This window comes from Mesoplodon bidens (genome assembly GCF_964165515.1).
Source record: "Mesoplodon bidens genome assembly, chromosome: 3".
Lineage (NCBI taxonomy): Eukaryota > Metazoa > Chordata > Mammalia > Artiodactyla > Ziphiidae > Mesoplodon > Mesoplodon bidens.
The window spans coordinates 117,094,792-117,113,243 of NC_138178.1; the positions used below are offsets into that span (position 1 = coordinate 117,094,792).

Genomic DNA, 18,452 nt, shown 5'->3' on the forward strand with positions numbered 1-18,452 from the left:
ATTTTTATCTTTTTATGATTCCAGATTTCATGATCTGTTGCTGAATTGTTTTTTTAGCCAAAAGTTTGAATTTTGGTCCTTAGGTTCTCTGGCCTCTTCATGTTTAACTAGCAAGGGATTGTCTTCCTCCACATATACAAGACGGGCAAGTTTTGTTCAGTAGTGAGTTAGTTCCTCTCTAGTAGGAGTTTCTCTTCCCCACTATAATCCTCTGAGAGCAATTTCATTACTAAGAAAAGGTAGAAGATTTTTTGATTAGGAGTCAGAAGGTCTAGATTTTAGTCCTAGAATTTAGGCCCTAGAACAATAAATATTTGCTCAGTACAGAAATGAATGAGTAGCTTTGCTCCATATTAGTTGTGAGACTCTAACCTGGTCAATTAACTTCTCTTAGAACCTTATCTATAAAACGTGATTTTATTAATTCAACACACACTTCTTCAGTGTTATGAGTGAGGCACAACAATGAGAAATATAAGCCTCCTTTCAATCAGGTTGCTTAATTGAGAGGAGCACATAAGTAAATAATATGCACTTTGACAAGTGCTTTGGTGAAGTTTTGTATAGATAGAACTGGACAGGGGCAAGTGGATAGCCCCTTTAAATCTGTAGATATTGTTTGGACATTTACTTAGTGGGAGTAGGGAAAACTGATTTTATTATCTTGAAATTATTATACAGAACAGTAAAACATTAACTTTCACTAGTTGAAGAAAAACATTTCTGAAAAAGATTTTTGCAAAATATTTTTCAATGTTCTGTAGCTCTTGTTTTCACTTCTGAACCAACAGTTTCTTGGGAAGCATATTTATGAGTTTCAAAATTGGATAAGGTAGGTCACCAGAAAAGTGCCATTTGAATTTTAACTCAGTACAACTGCATATATAGTAGGTCTTGTCAAGGAATGTTATAAAATTTCCAGAGAAGAGTGACATATAGAAACCTTAGTTAACTGACATCATACTTCTAATTCATTCCAGTGAGGTTTTAGTGGCCTTTATAGCCATTTACTCTGCCCTTCAATCCTAACTGGCTTGCCTGCATTCAGTTTGAACAGAATTGGCACTTCATAATTTTAAGTTTTCCAGTCCATGACCATAGTAAATATCTCCATTTATTCAGGTTTCCTTTATATCTCTCAATAAAGTTGTATTATTTTCTCCCTCAGGGTTTTGCATTGTTGTAATGGCAAGGACCTTAAGTAGACGTTGAAAGAAGTGTGAATAGCCAAGATTCTTGATTTGTTCCAGTATCAAGGGAACAATTTTTAATGTTTCACCATTCTTAGAGGATTTTTTTCTTGCTTGTTGTTTAAGACACCTGTTATCAGATTATTATATTTTTAGAATGCAAAGAGGTTTTTTTTAAAGAAATGCATGTTGAATTTTACCAGATGCTTCATCTATAGATGTTTATCTATACTTTGATGTTAGTAATGAATGCATTAATTTCTTTTCAAATATTGAATAAACCTATAATGAGATAAACACAACTTAGTCACAGTACATGATTGCTTTTCCTATATTGTTGGTTTCTGCTTACTAATATTTTGTTTATAATTTTTACATCTGTGTTCATTAATGAGGTTTGCCTCTTTCTTATACTATTCTTATATGGGTTTGGTATCAAGATTTCTGCTGTCCTTGTAAGATTTTGCTGTCTTTTACTTGCTGATAATTTTAAAGTAAGATTGGAATAATTCCACATAAGATTGGAATCATAATAATTTCTGAAATACGTTACCTCCCAGGAATATTTTCCACTCCTGATTAATTTCTTTGAAAATTATAGGATTAGTCAGATGTTTTATATCTACTGAGTCAGCTTTGGAAATTATTTTTTTCTGGGTATTTGCTGCATCTAAATTTTCAAATATGTTGCCATAAAGATGTTAATAATATTCTTCTTTTTTTTGAAGCATAGTTGATTTACAGTGTTATGTTATACATATATATTATTAATCCTGATATTGACTGTTTTTGTATTTTCTCCTTTCTTCTTGATCAGTTTTACAGGAGTTGTCAAGTTTTTTTACTCTCTTCAAAGAACCAACTTTTGGCTTTGTTAATTCTCTCAGTGATATATTTATTTCCTATTTAATTTCTGCTTTTAATTCTTTCCTTCTAATGTCTTTGAGCGTATTTTGCTTTAGTGCTAATTCCTTTTGATAGATTCTTAGCTCAAACTCATTAATTTTCAGTCTCCTTTCCTAATACGTGTATTTTAAGATATAAAGTTGCCTCCAAGTAGTACTTAAGTTGTATCTCACAAGTTTTGCTTTGTGGAATTTGTTATTGTAGGGTTCAAAATAGTTTATAAATGTAATCATGACTTTTTCATTGACTTATTTATTAATTTCTGAACATATGGGAACTTTATTGATTTCTGAATATGTGAGAATTTAAATTTCTAAACATAGGATCTTCTTTTTGTTATCTGTATCTAACCTTATACTGTGATTAGAGAAGATGCTCTATCAAGTTTTTTTCTTGTACTATTTTTTTTTAATATTTTTATTTATTTATTTATTTATTTATTTATTTATTTATTTATTTATTTAGGCTGCACCAGGTCTTAGTTGCGGCACGTGGGATTTTTAGTTGTGGCATGCGGACTTCTTAGTTGTGGCTTGTGCACTCTTAGTTGTGGCATGCATGTGGGATCTAGTTCCGCCACCAGGGTTAGAACCCGGGCCCCTTGCATTGGGAGCATGGAGTCTTACCCACTGGACCACCAGGGAAGTCCCTCTATCAAGCTTTAATTCTTTGAAATTTGATTCTACTTGCTCCCGGAATATGGTCAATATTATATGTACTTAACAAGAGTGTGTATTCTGGATGTTAGGTAGAGCATTAATTTATGTTCAGATTTGTTAGGTCAAGTTTGTTAGTGACATTTGTAAATCTTCCATATTCTTACTGAGTTTTTTGGTCTTGTTCCATCATTGTGGATTTATCCACTTTCTCCTGAAAGTTCTGTTAGTTTCTGTGTTACATATGTAGAGGCTATGTTATTAGGCTTGTATACATTTAGAATTTTTATTTCCTTGCAAATTGAAACTTATTATGAAGGGACCCTCTTTCTGCCTTAAAATCAATTTTGCCTCATATTATAGCAGCTTAAGGTCTTTTGCTTAATATTTATATGGTATATCTTTTTACATCATTTTGTTGTTGTTCAACTTTTCTGATCCCTTTCATTTTGGGTGAGTCTGTTGTAAACATAAAGATAGATTATAAAAAATCAAGTCTGACAATTTCTATTTAACTTTACATTTTAAATTATTATGTAATGACTTCTTTTTCATTTGGTGTCTGTTACTATGAATTTTTTTTTATTGTGGTAAAGTGTAGGGATTCCCTGGCAGTCCAGTGGTTAGGATTCGGTGCTTTCACTGCCAAGGCCCCAGGTTCAATCCCTGGTCAGGGAACTAAGATCCCACAAGACATGCGACCAAAAAAAAACAAAGTGTGCGTAACATAAGATTTTAACCATTTTTAAGTGGACAATATAGTGGCATGGACTGCATTCACAGTGTGCCCCATTACCACTATCCATCTCTATAACTTTTTCCTTGTTCCAAACAGAACCTTTATACTCACTAAACAGTAACTCATTATTTTTCCGTCCCCCAGCCCCTGGTAATCACTGTTCTACTTTCTTTCTCTATGAATTTGAATATTCTAGGTATCTTGTACAAGTGGAACTATATAGTATTTGTCCTTTTGTGTCTGGCTTGTTTCACTTAGCATAATATTTTCAAGATTCAACCATGTTGTAGCCTGTATCAGGATTTCATTCCTTTTTAAGACTGAATAATATTCTCTTGTATCAATGTTATAGTCTAGCAGTTTTGATCATATTGTGTTTTACATTTAAGTCTGTGATCTGTTTTGAGTTAATTTTTGTGAAAGATATACAGTCTAGACTCATTTTTGCATGTGGATGTCCAGTTGTTCTAGTACCACTTGTTGAAAAGACTGTTCTTTCTCCATTGAATTGTCTTTAGTCCTTTGTCAGAGATCAGTTGACTCTGTTTATGTGGGTCTATTTCTGGGCCCATTTCCATTGACTTGTTTGTCTCTGCTTTCATTAATACCACACTGTCTTGATTGCAATAGCTTTATATTGAGTCTTGAAATTGTGTAGTGTCAATATTCTGACTTTGTTCTTCTCCTTCAGTATTGTGTTAGCTCTTCTGGATCTTTTGTCTCTAAATTTTAGAATTAGTTTATTAGTATCAACAACAAAACTTGCTCAGGTTTTGATTGGAATCACATTGACTCTATAGATCAAGTTGGGAAGAACTGATATCTTGACAATATTGAGTCTTCCTTTCCACATGCATGTAATATCTATCCATTTATTTAGATCTTTGATTTTTTTTTTAACCACAGATACAGTTGTTCATTGCTGCTGTATTTGGCCTTATGTTTCTTCTAAAAATTTTATAGATTTACTGCCTTTTTTTTTTTTTTTTTTTTTTTTGGCCACGCCGTGAGGCATGTGGGATCTTAGCTCCCTGACCAGGGATCGAACCCGCTCCCCCTGCGTTAGGAGTACAGAGTCTTAACCACTGGATCACCAGGGAAGTCCCTACTGCTTTCATTTAGATCTATGACCCATGTTAATTAATCTCTGCAAATAATGTAAAGTTTAGTTTATGGTTTTCTTTTCTTTTAAACATCTGGGCATTCCAACAGTGCTTATTGAAAATTAGCCTTTCTTGAATTGTTTCTGCACCTTTGGTAGGTAGAGATCAAGTGGACATGTTTATTTGGGTTTATCTCTGGACTCCCTAGTTTGTTCCTTTGATTTAGGTACCTTTCTCTTTGCTGATACCATGCTATCACCATTACTTTAGCTTTATAGTAAATCTTGAAGTTGGGTAGTGTGCTTTTTCCAGCTTTGTTCTTTCTCTTTTTTTTTTTTTTTTTTTTGTTTTTTTTGCGGTATGTGGGCCTCTCATTGTTGTGGCCTCTCCCGTTGCGAAGCACAGGCTCCGGACGCGCAGGCTCAGCAGCCATGGCTCACGGGCCCAGCCGCTCCGCGGCATGTGGGATCTTCCCAGACCGGGGCACGAACCCGTGTCCCCTGCATCGGCAGGCGGACTCTCAACCACTGCGCCACCAGGGAAGCCCTGTTCTTTCTCTTAAAAATTGTTTTAGCAATTCTCATTCCTTTGAGTTTTCATTTAATTTTTAGAATCACTTGGTATCTATAAAATATCCTACTGTGATTTTGATTGGTATTGCATAAAATGTATTGATTACTTTGGGGGAAAATTGGTATCTTTACTATGTTGAATCTTCTTTCATGATCGTGATATGCCTCACCATTTATTTAGACCTTGATTTCTTTCATCAGTGTTTGTTTTCAGCACATAGATCCTGTATTACCTAAATTTCTTTTAGCTATTACATATGGTATTATTTCTTTAATTTCCTTTTCAAATTGTTCCTTGCTTGTGTACAAAAATATGATTGATTTTTGTGTGTTGACCTTATATCCTGCAATCTTGTAAAACTCACGTATTCTAAGAGTGTGTGTGTGTGTGTGTATAGATTTCCTGGGATTTTCTTCATGGATAATCATGTTGTCTACAACTCTGGTTAAGACTTCTAGTACTCTGATGAATAAGAGAGGTGAGAGTGGACATCCTTGCTTAGTTTCTGAGCTTGGGGGAAAGTTCCAGTCTCTCACCATTAAGTATGATGTTAGCTTTAGGATTTTTGTAGATGCTGTTTGTTAAGTGGAGAAAGTTTCTTTTATTCATAGTTTGCTGAGAGTTTTCCTATATTTTAGGATGCACTTTTTCTGCATCTTTTCATATGACCGTGTTTTTTATTATCTATTACTGTGGTGGATTACATTGATTGATTTTTCAATATTGGACTAACTTGAGAAGTCTTTATTTCGCTTTTTTTGAAACATGTTTTTCCAACTGTAGAATTCTAGATCCACAGTTTTTTCCTTCAGTATTTTAAAGACGTTGCCCCACTGTCTTCTGCTTTGCATTGTTTTTGGCAAGAAATCTGATGTCATCTTTATCTTTGTTTCTCAGTATGTAACATGTCCTTTTTTCAGGACTGCTTTTTAATGTTTTGTCCCTCACACGGGTTTTGCACAGTTTAATTATCATGTGCTGTCATGTAGTTTTCTTCTGGTTTTTGCTGCTTGGAGTTTCTTGAACTTCCTGGATCTGTGGGTTTATAGTTTTCATGTACTTTGGGTACTGTTTCTTTGCGTGTCAAAAAATTCTGTTTTATTCTTTTAAAGGTTGGTATTCTTGTTGGTTTTCCCTTGGAGGCAGTTATGTTGTTTAAACACAAATTACAAACTCTGAATTTCAACATTGCATTAGCTGCTATCTGTGTTTAGTTCTCAATCTTTCACATGCTGCTTTTTTTCTCTTAGCCTCATTCTCTGGTGTGCCAGTATAGTTTGGTGGTCCGCCAAGGATTTAGGTAGCACTTATCAGATTTGGAGGCTTACAATTTTTTTATTTGCCTTGTTTCTGAGGATCGTTCCCTTAATTTTCCACTGTTCTCCTTATCTTGGGCTTTGTTCCCTAAAACCTCAGGCCTCAGCTCTCTGTTGCCCTTGCTGCCTGTTGTTTGGGGAATACACTCAGCAAAAGTTTAAGGAATAGAACAGCAGAGTTTTTCAAGGGTAGACCTCTTCTGTCATGTTTTTGTTTTTGTTTTTTTGGTGGACATGCTGCGTTTTTCCCTGAGCATGCCCAGTTTTGTTGTCCATCAGAGATTTGAGCAGAGTTTATACGCAGATTTTGGTTTTTACTGTCTGATTCTCTTGTAGCCAGTTTTACCCTTAGATTTCCAGTTGGTCTTCTAGTCCTGATCTCTGTCCTCTGCCGTCTTAAGCCAGCTATGATCATTGTTCTGTTGAGGTAGTTGCGAGGATTGGAGAATTTTCTTTCTTTCCTTCTTTCTTTCTTTCTTTCTTTTTCTTTCCTTCCTTTCTTCCTTCCTGTCTTCTTTCTTTTCTTTTCTTTTCTTTTTGGCTGCGTTCGGTCTTCGTTGCTGTGCACGGGCTTTCTCTAGTTGCGGGGAGCAGGGGCTACTCTTGCAGTGCGTGGGCTTCTTATTGCAGTGGCTTCTCTTGTTGCGGAGCACGGGCTCTAGGCGTGCAGGCTTCAGTAGTTGTGGCACATGGGCTCAGTAGTTGGGTCACGGGCTCCAGAGCGTAGGCTCAGTAGTTGTGGCACATGGGCTTAGTTGCTCTGCAGCATGTGGGATGGGATCTTCCTGGACCAGGGCTCGAACCCCTGTCCGCTGCATGGGCAGGCAGATTCTTAACCACTGTGCCACCAGGGAAGCCCCTGGGGAATTTTCTTGGACAAATAAGCCATAACCTCATAAATCTTACTTCTTGAAGTTCCAGTTTTTCAAGAAGAAATTCTTGTCAGTCTTTTTTCTGCTTTGGGATGCTTTCCATTGCCTTAATTTTGTCTAAATTTTGTAATTATTCTGTAAGAAGGTTCATTCAACCACTTTACCCTGTCGCCATTACTGGAAGTTACCACACGTTAAATTTTACATTCCAGCTGTTACATTGTATTTATAGAAGTTTCATTTATTTCCTTTTAATATATGTTAGTTCAGTTTTTATCACTTCATGTTCTCTGCAGATATTTTAAGTCTGTTCTTATTTCCTTAAACACAGTATGAACGGTTTTATTATTTATATCTGATAACAGCCCCAAAAGCTGAATTACTTGTGACTTGTGCAACTTCTTTTTTTTTTTTCTTTTGGTTCTTTATTTTAGTGCATTATTTCTTTGTGTGCTTGGATATTTTTGACTGTGTGATACTCATTATATTTTAAAAGTTCTGTTTTTTTGTTTTTGTTTTTCTGTGGTACTTCTTGGATGACTGGAATAAAGATTTCTTTTCTTGAGAGAAAATTTGCTTTTTTGTGCCAGGTGCCAAAGGGCCCTACCACTCTGCATCCATTTGAAACTAAATTCAAGTTTGACATTTTTTGGATCACCCAGTTGATGTGAATTTGAGTTGCAGACCTTTGAGAGAACTGGCTTGTGGTGAAAATTTCTTGAAGACCTCTTTTTCCTGCTCTGGACAATACCATGGAAGATTTTGCTGAAGTCCTATAAGTGTGGGTGTGATGGGTGGAGTTTATTTCTTTGGTGTCTGTACACTCTCCTTCTTGGGTACCTTCATAACCTTTGGGGCCACATCTGTATAAGAGGAATGTTCTAGTAGACTGTAGCTTGGGACACGTTCTGGGATATATCTTCTTTTATAGATCCTCAGAAGACCAGGAAGTCCAGCAGCTCAATTAGTTATGTTTGGCTAATAGGCTTAGGCTAAATCAGATTCTGTGTTTAGCTTCTTTCATAGATTAGATTTCCTATGAAACAAACTTTGAGATTGTTTTGGAGGAATACTGTCAGGAACAACATCTGTGAGGAATGAGAGAAGCAGGAGTGGGCAGAGGGAGAAAGTTGAACTACAGTCAATTGCAAGAAAGACTTTAGTTGATCCTTCAGATGGCCCTTTAGAGATATCTCATCTTGAGGCAAGAGGCTCGCTTTTGTACCCCCAGATAGACCCCCAGACTGCACGCAGGCTGCTCTGATGGAGGAGGCATGGTCCTGGGCGAGGTGGCTCTCTCTGTCTGAGGGCTGTTCCTGGTAAGTCTTAGCTGAAAGCCATCAGTAGCTACACTCTTAGCAGCTGCGGGAGTTGTATCCTTCGTACTGAAAGAGATCTGGGTTTTGTACCACAGCATCTACTGTAGTTTGCCCTCTGAGTTCTTGCTTTAGCTATTTGTTGGCCTAATAATTTCTTACTATATTTTTCAGATCGTAGGTCACTTTATTTATTACAGTTTATCCAATATTTTTGTTGTTTTCAGGAAGGTTGGTCCAAATAACCTGGTTTGTTGTATTGAGAATAACTCAAATTAACTTTTTACTTAAGGTAGAACTTTTGGGACATCCCTGGCGGTGCAGTGGTTAAGACTTCACCTTCCAGTGCAGGGGGTGTGGGTTCGATCCCTAGTCAGGGAGCTAAGATCCCACATGCCTCGTGGCCAAAAAACAAAAACATAAAACAGAAGTAATATTGTAACAAATTCAATAAAGACAAAAAAAATGGTCCACATCAAAAAAAATTAAAAAAAAATTAAAAAAATATAAGGCATGAAAAAAAAGATAGAACTCTTTTTTTCCTCAGCTTTGCTCTATTATATTGTAAATCACATTTTCCAGCTTTATTGATAATATAGTTAACTAATAAGGATTGTATATATTTATGTTGTACAACGTGGTGATTTAATATACATATATATTGTGAAATAAGGTAGAACTTCTTAATAGATACCACTTTACCACTGATTATTAATTCTTTGACTTAAACTTTTTGTTCTGTGTTTCTCCTAACGGTCAACCATAAACTTGTGAAATTATTCTGAAAAATATTAATTAATTTAGAAAGAAACCCAGTAATGTAGTTTTTATAAAAGCATAAGTTATTAAATTCTCAAAGAAGTACATTTTTAAAATAGAAAATGAGCAATATTTTACTTTAGATTATCTCTCTTCATATGAAAATGATATAAACTGGATCATTGTCATAAGGAATTGGAAGGAATTTAGCATGTTTAAAGTAAGGGAAAACTCACAATCAGAACATTGTAGATAAGTTCTTGTTTATAAAAACTGATAGTCTGTCAGATATAGCCACTGTCAGTCATTAAATTCTCTAAGCTGTGTATTTTCATTCAAGATTGTACCTTTTCTTGTTAAGCAACCAAGAACCCAATAGCTTGTCTCTCTAACATGTAGTTATACCACCAGTTACAGTGTATAATTTTTTAAACCTTTCCTCTCTTTAGCAATATTGCTCTCAATTCAATTTCCCCCCACCTGGGCCTCTGAGATTTCATGTGGGATAGGACGGAGGCAAAGGTATCAGCAGATATTTTTCTTTTCCACAGAACTTCAAGCACCTGAGAGAATTTCACTTCATCTTTTGCAATTTATAATTGTAATATTTTGATTATGCATTAACATTTATGTACCACTGTACATAGCATCTTGTTTTGTGTTATGAAGTGTATCAAGTATTCAGAAAAGCATAGAGAATAATAGATGTGTATTGAGCTACCCAGATTTGTCACATTTTAAATGTTTTGCATTTTACCTACTGTCAATCTCATTTCTCTTTTCTATGTTAACCACTGTTAAAAGTAGCTGGGTATTTTACCAGACCAATTTCTATGTTTTCAATTGTACAAACACACATACAGATGTCAGTATATGTGTATAGTTTTTAGTTTAAAAAAAATAAATGCAGTCACGTTATGCATATTTTTCTGATATTTCTTTCATTTTTCATTATATTGTAGATATCTTTTTGTGTCAGTACATATTAATCTACATCATTTAGTGAATGACTTTTAAAATCTGTTTTACATTAGTACATTACCTTTTATATAGTAAGCACTCAGAAAATATGAGCCATGATTGTGCTGTTATAATGATGTGCTCTGGTTGTTCCAAACTTTATTTAGCCACTTACTTATAGAGTGACCTTTAGGTAGTTTCTAGCATTCTGGTCTAATCTTTGCCTCTTCTTTTAGGATATTTCTTATAGGTTAACTTTTTTTCAGTCACAGGTCTCTTGATTTTTAGATAAATTATTAGTAAATGAAGGACCCTTTGAAATAATAATTTGATAAATAAAGTCATTTAATTAATGTCTCTGTCTTCAGAGTCAACAGATTTATTTTCTCTGGGATCTTTTAACTTTTCTAGGAGGATTACAGTATGGACAACCTTCCTTATTTCCGTATTTACTGGGAGCCACATTTTTTTTAGTATCTGAGTCAAGTCTTTAACCAGGAGTTGGCAAATTATGGCCCATCAGAAAAACTTGCCTGCTGTCTGTTTTTGTAAATAAAATTTTGCTGGAACACAGCCATGCACATTTATTATGTGTTGTTTGTGGCTACTTTATTGCTATAGTGGCATAGTTGCAACTGAGACCATGTGGCCCATAAAGACTACAACATTCACTCTCTCACTCTTTTTTTTTTTGTATTTTATTTATTTTTTTATACAGTAGGTTCTTATTAGTTTTCCATTTTATACATATTAGTGTATATATGTCAATCCCAATCTCTCTCACTCTTTATAGAAACAGTTTGCTGACCACTGCTTTAGATCAGTATTAGACGTTGGCCAATAGCTGATACAGTACTCAGAATACTGAACTTAGGAGTTCTAATGTACCTTTGACTTTGTTTCTTTGACTGTGGAGGAAATTGCTTTATCTTCCTAAACCCTACGTTTCTTCCTCTGTGAGATGGAATATCACTAAATGATTTTTTGAGGTCCTTTCCAGCTCTGATTTTCTGAGAAACTTTGTAACATAAAGTTTTTAAAAGGCATTTGGAATAAATATAGATAAATATAGATCAATCAACCTATCAATCTATCTCTATATAATATAGACATAGAATAGGTATAAAATAAATGTGCAAATGGACCAGAAAATAGAGAAGATACATAGATTTTTTTTCCTAGGGTTTAATAAATATAGCAATCTTTATTGTGCAAATATAATCCCATTGTGAAAGTGTATTAAATAGTGAATTTTCTGATACTGGGAGGACCTGTGTTCCATTGTGTTAAATGGAAAAAGTAATAAAGTGTTATGAGCCCATCCCCAAACCCTAACCAGAAATTTTCTAAAGTTTCACTGAAACACTCTTCCACATCTATATAATCATGTATAGATGTTATCATGGTATGACATTTAAAATACTTACACCTAATTATATAATTCGTAATGAACTCATTAGTGGATATGTAATAATTGGTGTATAATTACACTTTCTTTGTACAATGTACCTAACGTGTAGCTTTTGTAATACATCATGAATGCAGTTAATACTTAGAAAATAAGTAAAACAGTTAAAAGAAAAAGTTACTTACTGATTAGAGATTTATGTTTCAGCTAATAAATTCCATCCATCATGGTTTATAAGAAGTTTTGGTTAAAGTCATAACCACCTCAGGCATTTCTTAGGAGGGAGGAGCCAAGTCATGTATCAGCTTAACTCCTTCATTCCGTCTACTACCTGTCCCTTATCAGTATCTCCTTGCCACATATTTCTCAGTCATCTTTTCAAAATTTGCTTTGAAAATATGCAATCTTTTATATAAAAGGGAAAACATACTAATATCCTGATATTGCCGGGAGAGCCATCCAATGGGAAATGAGAATTTCTTCTGCAAGATGTATTAATCGCAGCTGTATCCCTTCACAAGTCTTTTAAATATACTCTCGCCATTTTGACTGTTCTTTTTCCTCCTCCATCAACAGATACTTGTACCTTTTTATATTTGTTGATGGAGGCATTTACTTGCATGTGTAATTTTTCTAAAGTCAAATTCCTTTTTTTTCTTAGTCCATTTTCCATAAGTATCATATCAGATGAGGACCTTAAATCAGTCTCCTTAATTTTTTTTATCCTGGAGATAAATAAGTTTGATTTTCATTTAATTCTGTTAATGAACCTATAATTTCATTGTTACATCATACTGCCATGGCAGAAAGATTAAAATCTGATGGCCGATTTAAAACTGCCAGATTCCATGGTGATTAAAATATTCAATAGTCCTTCCTGGGTAAGCGTATAAGCCTTCTCTAGTATAGCTGAGTTGTATACTGTTTTACTGGCTTAGTGAGGCATTGGATTCACTCATGTATAGCTTCATCTTTCTAAACTGACTGCTAGTCTTGACCAGTCTTCTGGAATAAAGCACCCTCTAGTGTCCCTATTTGAGGTAACAAGTATATTTTATCCTGATGAAGTGCTTCTCGGAACACCTTTTTGGGCTTGGTTCAATAATCCGAGTTTATCCCTAAGGCTCCCCAGTGGCTTCTTGATTGTTGGGGCCAGTGTTGATAGAGCCACCATAAAACCTGCTGGCATTGAGTACTTGTGGCCTGAGTGTGATTTAAATATAATATACACACCCAAATATATTTTGTGCCCCAAGAAATAGTCAATTAGGGGTATTCCACTTTCAGGTAAAGTTTAGTCTTTGTAAACCACAAGGTTTAATACAGTAGCCCTTTACTGAATTCCAGGGGTAAATCTATGAGTGATAAGTAGCCATCATGTTGTATCAGATTCACTCTTTTAGAGACCACTTTAATCCTGTGAATGCTATTTCATTTGTATTCATGCCTTTTATAACCAAAGGGACAAAGCAGCAGGCTTTTCACACAGTGACTAAGCTGCAGCAATACTTTTGCCTTCATATACCCCAGTAATTTTCTCAGGAGGGAGTGATCTTGATTGGTGGCAATACAATACACCAATTGTCTGCTACCTGTTAGGATTCATCCCACCTGATTGAAAGGTAGAATTTTTTATTAAGCACTGCAAAGGAACCAATGTGATAAATATAACCAACAAAATGACTTAAATGATGATTCTAATTTATTCCCATTTAAGTGAGTCATTAAGGGGATTTTCTTTGGTATCCTTTCTCCAAATCACTTGAGGTAGTTGTCATAAGTCAGCATTAGTTCAGTTCTTCTAGAGATAATGGGTTAACTGCTTTTTCCCAGCCTCAGTCATTCTTATTTTCTTGCTCTGAAAAGTTCTTGTGGAAAAAGAATAATAGCATTCTTTCTTGTGTCATAGCCCATTTCTCTACTCCCTTACTATTAGCCACTATTTATTTTGGTTTCCATTTATTATTCATTTTAATCTCTACTTTTCCTCCTCTGGTGCAATGCTCTGATTTGGCCACACTGCCTGTCCACATGGTAGGCAGTTACAGCAGCCTTGCCAGAACCTCTGCTTTTGTTTCTTCCTAAGAAAATTTTGTACAATTTGACAAGTAAAGAGTTAAAGGACTGTCTCCTGCTTAGTAATGAAGCAGCACTTACAGTTAATTTAGCTACATGGAGTGAAGTCAAAAGTTCCTTTAGGAATATGTACGGCCAGATTGTATGTTATGGATCATGTGTCCTGTGCAGCAGTATCTTCCTCTGCTGGCACTGCTATCCTGGTCTTGGCGCAGCTGGGTCTTACAAGATGAAAGATAGAAAATTGTAAATTGCATTACCACCATCCCCTTAACTGCCACTTTAGTTGCTAGAAACCTTTCTGGTGGGGTCCCCTCTTACTTCTTCTCATATTTAATTTTTTAACTCAGTGGCCCAGTTGAGTTAGCCAGCCCTCAATGCCCTATCTCCTATCATTTTAAGTAACAAATGTTTTAATTGTCAGTTCCAATTTTGAGATCATTACTTTGAGAGTGGTAAGGAATGTGTTATGTCCATGTACTATTTTATTTCTTTGCCTATTTTTGTACATAGGTAACAGTCAGAGGAAACATTCAGGTGGTTCAAATTAATAAGCAGTTTTCTGTTCCAGACCTTTAATTGAATCTTGGTGGTTTAATACTTTTATTAAAGTGTAAGCAAATTCTAGAATAAAATAGGTGTCAATTCCAGCCACTACTCGTTTATAGGTCTCTGCAGTACTGGTAGAGCTCTAGTATGGTCCACTTACTTCATTCTTAAAGCATAAGTTCCTCAACATTTTTTTATGATGCCCTTAGTGTCTTAGTGATATTTTCATGGTGCTTTTAAGCTGCCCTCCTCTTGCTCCACATTGATTTGTGCACGATACTTGCTCTTTATCCCAGCAATGCAAATATATGAAATCATTGAAAGAATGTAGTGAGATTTAATGTTCTAACAATGAACCTCCTTGAACTAGTAGTTCATGTGGTATTCAAAAGATGTTGCTCTTTCCTTTGAAAATTTAAAATATACATGGAACCCCACGATGTTTGCTGCAGTGTTTTGGGATACCTTGCCACAGTTTGGGAATAATAGGTCTTAGACCATTTTTAACCCATTAACATTGACTTCGTGTATGTGCATATTATAATTAGAGGACTGTTTATTAATCATAGATAGCATCCATTCTACTTTGTATGTGTATATGTTAAAATATACATAACAAAATTTAACATTTTAACCATTTTTCAGTAGACATTTCAGTGGCACTAAGTATATTCACAATGTTGTGTAACTATTGCCATTACCCATTTCCAGAACTTTCATCATCCCAAATAGAAAGAAACTCTGTACCCATTAAACAATAACTCCCCATTCTCTCCTCCTCCAACCCCTGATAACCTCTATTCTACTTTTTGTCTCTATGAATTTGCCTATTTCAGGTACCTTATATAAGTTGAATCATAAGGTATTTGTCCTTTGGTGTTTGGCTTATTTTACATAGCATAATGCCTTCCAGATTCATCCATATTGTAGCATGTTTCAGAATTTTCTTCTTTTTAAGGTTGAAAATTACTCCATTGTATGTATATGCCGCATTTTGTTTATTCATTCATCTGTCAATAGGCACTTGGGTTGTTTCCATCTTTTGGCTATTGTAAATAATGCTGCTATGAACATTCACTTACAAGTATTTGTTTGAGTCCCTGATGTCAATTCTTTGGGGTATATACCTAGCAGTGGGGTTGCTGAACCATGGGTAATTCTATGTTTAACTTTTTGAGGAGCCGCCAAACTGTTTTCTATAGCATCTGCATCATTTTTACATTTTTACCAACAGTGCGCAAGGGTTCCATTTCCCCCACATCCTTGCCAACTTTGGTATTTTCAGTTTTTTGATACCAGCCATCCTATTGGGTGCGAAGTGGTTTTGATTTGGATTTTCCTAATGGCTAGTGATGTCGAGCATCTTTTCATGTATTTGTTGGCCATTTGTTTATCTTCTTTGAAGAAATACCTGTTCGAATTCTTTGTCCTATTTTTTTTTTAACTATTGAAGGCTGTAGTAGTTTGTTTTGAGACTTTTCCAAATTATTTTTGCAGACTCTTCCTCATTGTGTGTGATCACTGAAATCTCTGTTCCTTTAGTTCATGCTTACCTAATATATTTACAGAGACTTCCTTGAATGCCAACTCTTCCAGTCTTTGCAGATTACCCCTGTGGTTAAGCACTCCTTCAGCCCTTAACTAGGCTTGCTCTGAGCCTAGGGATCAGCCTGAGGTAAAAGCTTAGGTCTTCTCAGGTCTTTTCTGAGCATGCAGTTGACACTTTTAATTCTCCCATATGCTTAGCTACTTTTGCGTGTGTGAATTTCCCAGATTCTCCCCCTAGCTTCTCTTCCAGGCCTTAGATGGTCATAGTGTCTGTCTCTGTTTTTCTTGCCCTGTGTATCTGTGGGTGTGTGGTTTTCTTGCAGCTTTTCCAAGCACTGACTGCCTTTTTACCCACCTAATTTCCAAATTAGGTGGCAGTCCTTCAGATACCCCCCAGACAGGTTAGAAAAGACTTGCACAATAAGTTCCATATCAAGTCTTCTCAGTTCTCTCTGGTAGAAGGAGGAAACTGGGAACTGGGCTGCTGTTGCTTCAGGAACAAGACCATCATTGTATTGCATTGCATCATTGCACTGGGTGGGGGAACAGTGAGGGGAAACACCGCAAAACTCTCCTACCACTTTAAAGGTAGCTTTTTCTTGACTTGGTGTTTGCGTGGCTGCTATTAACTTTCACTGTTTTCCAGAGCTCCAACAAAATTGGCTTCGGCTGTTTCTGCTTTTTTTTTTTTTTTTATTGCTCTGCAGTAATGAGAGCTTGACGCTTTCTAGCCTGCCATGTTGCTGACATTCCTCTTATTGACTTTTTTTTGTTTTTGTTTTTTGGCCGCGTGGTACGGCCTGCAGGATCCTAGTTAGTTCCTTGACTAGGGATTGAACCTGTCCCCTCTGTGTTGGGAGCTTGGAGTCCCAACCCCTGGACCGCCAGGGAAGTCGCCTCCTATTGACTTATAATACAGTTTTATTCAATGCAGAGGAAATACCTTGTCATTTGTTCTATCTTTGTATTACTTGTGTGACCCAGTGCTTGCTCATTTCATGAACTTGGGAGTTTAGTTCTAGAGTCTAACTAGGGCATTTGCCTCAGCATTCCAACCACACCTGCCAAAACCAGCACTTTAGTTTTTTTAAATAAATGTTCACAGGGAGTTCTATAGCTGGACACTTCTTAAGGGATTGTTTTTTTATTGCCCAATCATCCAAGGCCTTTTTGCCAGACAGTACTGGAGTGACCCAAGATTTTGTGAATATCTAGATCTTTCCCCAAAGGTCCATTGTGCAGATTTACCTTTCCTGCCTTCCACCATGGTTTTACTGCCTGTAAGCCATATATGACTGATTTTCAAAAACATCACAACTCTTAGGCAGTGGTATGCTGGTAAATGATAAAGTATAGGCTTTCTGGCCAAAAAAAGAAAGAAAAAGAAAAGAAAGAAAAAAGCTCTTATTTGTCACATTTGTTGTTTTTTGTGGTGTACATACTCACACTGTGGCCGATATCAAGCTCAGAACATGGCACCACTGATCTTGAAGTTGGCAAAAGATACAAATGCCTCTTGGCAGGCTGGCTTTAGCACTCCATTACAATTAGGGAACTCCTATTGCTAAAACAAATGAAATGTTTTGCTTTGGCTGAGAATCATAGGGTTCACATCATACAGCAATTCACACTGGGAGGTCCTGAGAGGGTATTTCTATTAGTGGCTTCAAAGGTGGTGAATGGGCCTGTGTGTGTATGCAATGAACTCCTCCTGAACTTACCCCTGCAGAACACCTCTTGCATGTGACATTTCTGTATTATCAGTGAGCTCTCCCGAGCAGCCTTCTCCTTATTTGAGTGATTCTTTGTCATCATCCAGCACGTGATGGGTGTTTCTTACCTCAGGATTATTTGATGACCTTCAGTGATAGGTGCTGTCTCTACTAATACCCAATAACAAGTTAGCTGTAGTCTAAAGGGCTATATTGAACACATGAGGAAGGTTTCCAAACTCTACTCATCTCCTGAAATGTACTGAGGTGTAATAATCGATTTCTGCCCAAGGTTCTTGCCTTCCTTCTTGTGTCAGCATTGAAGAGATTCTAAAATAATTTGAGCATTGAGGTCATAATGTCTTAGACTAAAGGACCTAGAGGCACTGCCTGGGAGACAATCCTTTGTAAATCTTTTATTGGTTATTTTGGCTTAGGACCCTATTCAAATTCAGGTTTCTTTGTCTTGACTTTATTAATAGGCTTAGCAGCATCCTTAGGTGGGAGATATGGCTTTGCCAAAACTCAAATAGTCCCACTAGTCTGGGTTGTCTGTCTAGGGAGAGGTCATAAGGGATACTAAATTATTTTTCAAAGATTAAGGATGTCTTTGATGTTTCTGGCACACATCATTCTCCAGAGTTTCCTAGATTGGACCAGAGCTTGAGTTTTAGTTAGGTTTTTTCAGCCAGAATTTATATCATATGAATAAGATAGAATGCAAGAATATCTGTTGTTTCACATCTTTTCCACCAGTTTGCCTTGTCAG

At 36.0% G+C, this 18,452-nt stretch overlaps 1 protein-coding gene across 1 annotated transcript in view; it reads left to right on the top strand.

Annotated features, from left to right (window-relative positions):
- Positions 1-18,452, top strand: part of MIPOL1 (mirror-image polydactyly 1) — a 320,608-nt gene that overhangs the window by 19,081 nt on the left and 283,075 nt on the right. The window lies entirely within an intron of this gene.